We start from the raw sequence: 2,500 nt of genomic DNA on the forward strand, positions 1-2,500 counted from the left end.
GCCTAGTTAGTACCTGGATGGGAGACCACCTGGGAATACCAGGTGCTGTAGGCTTTTTTGTGCTCCAAGTTCAGGAAGTGAGCCATTTCACAATTGCCTTTCAAAACTGCAAGGTCTAGCCGACTAGATGCTTAAAAGTACAAAACTCACTAGGCCCAGAGCCTACGGCCACACCACACTGAATGTGCCCGATCTCGGAAGCTAAGCAGGGTCAGGCCTAGTTAGTACCTGGATGGGAGACTGCCTGGGAATACCAGGTGCTGTAGGCTTTTTTGTGCTCCATGATTAGTAATTGCGCAACTTCTCAATTATTTTTCAAATTTGGTATGTTTCCAAAATAATTGTATCCCGTTTTATAGCGGAAATGTTGGACAACATCATGAGGGCTGGAGCTACCTTTTTACATAGAATTAGCATACAGGTAGTGTGTTCATGGGTAATAAATCGACTTTCACATGTAATGCAGTACAGAGAATATTGAGTCCTTCAAGAGGCATGAAAGAAAACCATTATTGTGTTGATTGTTCTCTCCACCTCCCTGCAACAGACACAGGATGGATGAATTAAAGTTATCCTACCAGACATAGGAGTCCTGAATGGGCCCACCAGTCTTATATATCTCGCCTGATCGAGCCTGATCGAGCGATGAGCGTGGTATCATGTTGCAAGTGGCTGCATGGCTTAGCTTACTAAATGCAAATGCATAAGAGTAATATTCTTAGCATTCCTAGAGCCTACGGCCACACCACACTGAATGCACCCGATCTCGTCTGATCTCGGAAGTTAAGCAGTGTCAGGCCTAGTTAGTACCTGGATGGGAGACCGCCTGGGAATACCAGGTGCTGTAGGCTTTTTTGTGCTCCAAGTTCAGGAAGTGAGCCCTTTCTCAATTGCCTTTTAAAACTGCAAGGTCTAGCCGACTAGATGCTTAAAAGTACAACATTCACTAGGCCCAGAGCCTACGGCCACACCACACTGAATGCGCCTGATCTCGTCTGATCTCAGAAGCTAAGCAGTGTCGGGCCTAGTTAGTACCTGGATGGGAGACCGCCTGGGAATACCAGGTGCTGTAGGCTTTTTTGTACTCCAAGTTCAGGAAGTGAGCCATTTCTCAATTGCCTTTCAAAACTGCAAGGTCTAGCCGACTAGATGCTTAAAAGTACAAAACTCACTAGGCCCAGAGCCTACGGCCACACCACACTGAATGCGCCCGATCTCATCTGATCTCGGAAACTAAGCAGTGTCGGGCCTAGTTAGTACCTGGATGGGAGACCACCTGGGAATACCAGGTGCTGTAGGCTTTTTTGTGCTCCAAGTTCAGGAAGTGAGCCATTTCACAATTGCCTTTCAAAACTGCAAGGTCTAGCCGACTAGATGCTTAAAAGTACAAACTCACTAGGCCCAGAACCTACGGCCACACCACACTGAATGCGCCCGATCTCAGAAGCTAAGCAGGGTCGGGCCTAGTTAGTACCTGGATGGGAGACCGCCTGGGAATACCAGGTGCTGTAGGCTTTTTTGTGCTCCAAGTTCAGGAAGTGAGCCATTTCTCAATTTCCTTTCAAAATTGCAAGGTCTAGCTGACTAGATGCTTAAAAGTACAAAACTCACTAGGCCCAGAGCCTACGGCCACACCACACTGATTGCGCCCGATCTCGGAAGCTAAGCAGTGTCGGGCCTCGTTAGTACCTGGATGGGAGACCGCCTGGGAATACCAGGTGCTGTAGGCTTTTTTGTACTCCAAGTTCAGGAAGTGAGCCATTTCTCAATTGCCTTTCAAAACTGCAAGGTCTAGCCGACTAGATGCTTAAAAGTACAAAACTCACTAGGCCCAGAGCCTACGGCCACACCACACTGAATGCGCCCGATCTCGTCTGATCTCGGAAGCTAAGCAGTGTCGGGCCTAGTTAGTACCTGGATGGGAGACCACCTGGGAATACCAGGTGCTGTAGGCTTTTTTGTGCTCCAAGTTCAGGAAGTGAGCCATTTCACAATTGCCTTTCAAAACTGCAAGGTCTAGCCGACTAGATGCTTAAAAGTACAAACTCACTAGGCCCAGAGCCTACGGCCACACCACACTGAATGCGCCCGATCTCGGAAGCTAAGCAGGGTCGGGCCTAGTTAGTACCTGGATGGGAGACTGCCTGGGAATACCAGGTGCTGTAGGCTTTTTTTGTGCTCCATGATTAGTAATTGCGCAACTTCTCAATTATTTTTCAAATTTGGTATGTTTCCAAAATAATTGTATCCCGTTTTATAGCGGAAATGTTGGACAACATCATGAGGGCTGGAGCTACCTTTTTACATAGAATTAGCATACAGGTAGTGTGTTCATGGGTAATAAATCGACTTTCACATGTAATGCAGTACAGAGAATATTGAGTCCTTCAAGAGGCATGAAAGAAAACCATTATTGTGTTGATTGTTCTCTCCACCTCCCTGCAACAGACACAGGATGGATGAATTAAAGTTATCCTACCAGACATAGGAGTCCTGAATG

The 2,500-nt window shown here is 47.0% G+C and overlaps 5 non-coding genes and 4 pseudogenes across 5 annotated transcripts in view; all 9 read left to right on the forward strand.

Annotated features, from left to right (window-relative positions):
• The window catches only part of LOC138547803 (5S ribosomal RNA), a 119-nt gene extending 65 nt beyond the window's left edge, over window positions 1–54 (forward strand). The window contains exon 1 of the ribosomal RNA XR_011291632.1: window positions 1–54. This exon is cut by the window's left edge and continues 65 nt beyond it. This is a non-coding gene — a ribosomal RNA (5S ribosomal RNA).
• Window positions 55–160: 106 nt separating this feature from the next.
• LOC138546289 (5S ribosomal RNA) lies at window positions 161–269 on the forward strand (annotated as a pseudogene).
• Window positions 270–732: 463 nt separating this feature from the next.
• Window positions 733–851, forward strand: LOC138548967 (5S ribosomal RNA). The gene has a single exon (XR_011292756.1). It is a non-coding gene; the product is annotated as a 5S ribosomal RNA (ribosomal RNA).
• Window positions 852–957: 106 nt separating this feature from the next.
• On the forward strand, window positions 958–1,076 carry LOC138540905 (5S ribosomal RNA). The gene has a single exon (XR_011288930.1). It is a non-coding gene; the product is annotated as a 5S ribosomal RNA (ribosomal RNA).
• A 106-nt stretch (window positions 1,077–1,182) lies between these two features.
• Window positions 1,183–1,301, forward strand: LOC138550847 (5S ribosomal RNA). The gene has a single exon (XR_011294591.1). It is a non-coding gene; the product is annotated as a 5S ribosomal RNA (ribosomal RNA).
• A 105-nt stretch (window positions 1,302–1,406) lies between these two features.
• On the forward strand, window positions 1,407–1,515 carry LOC138544793 (5S ribosomal RNA; annotated as a pseudogene).
• Window positions 1,516–1,621: 106 nt separating this feature from the next.
• On the forward strand, window positions 1,622–1,730 carry LOC138542988 (5S ribosomal RNA; annotated as a pseudogene).
• Window positions 1,731–1,836: 106 nt separating this feature from the next.
• LOC138548627 (5S ribosomal RNA) lies at window positions 1,837–1,955 on the forward strand. The gene has a single exon (XR_011292421.1). It is a non-coding gene; the product is annotated as a 5S ribosomal RNA (ribosomal RNA).
• A 105-nt stretch (window positions 1,956–2,060) lies between these two features.
• On the forward strand, window positions 2,061–2,169 carry LOC138543443 (5S ribosomal RNA; annotated as a pseudogene).
• The last annotated feature ends 331 nt before the right edge of the window (window positions 2,170–2,500 follow it).

Source organism: Ambystoma mexicanum, unplaced genomic scaffold, assembly GCF_040938575.1.
Source record: "Ambystoma mexicanum isolate Mex_15411 unplaced genomic scaffold, UKY_AmexF1_1 Mex_scaf10, whole genome shotgun sequence".
In the NCBI taxonomy this organism is placed as follows: Eukaryota; Metazoa; Chordata; class Amphibia; order Caudata; family Ambystomatidae; genus Ambystoma; species Ambystoma mexicanum.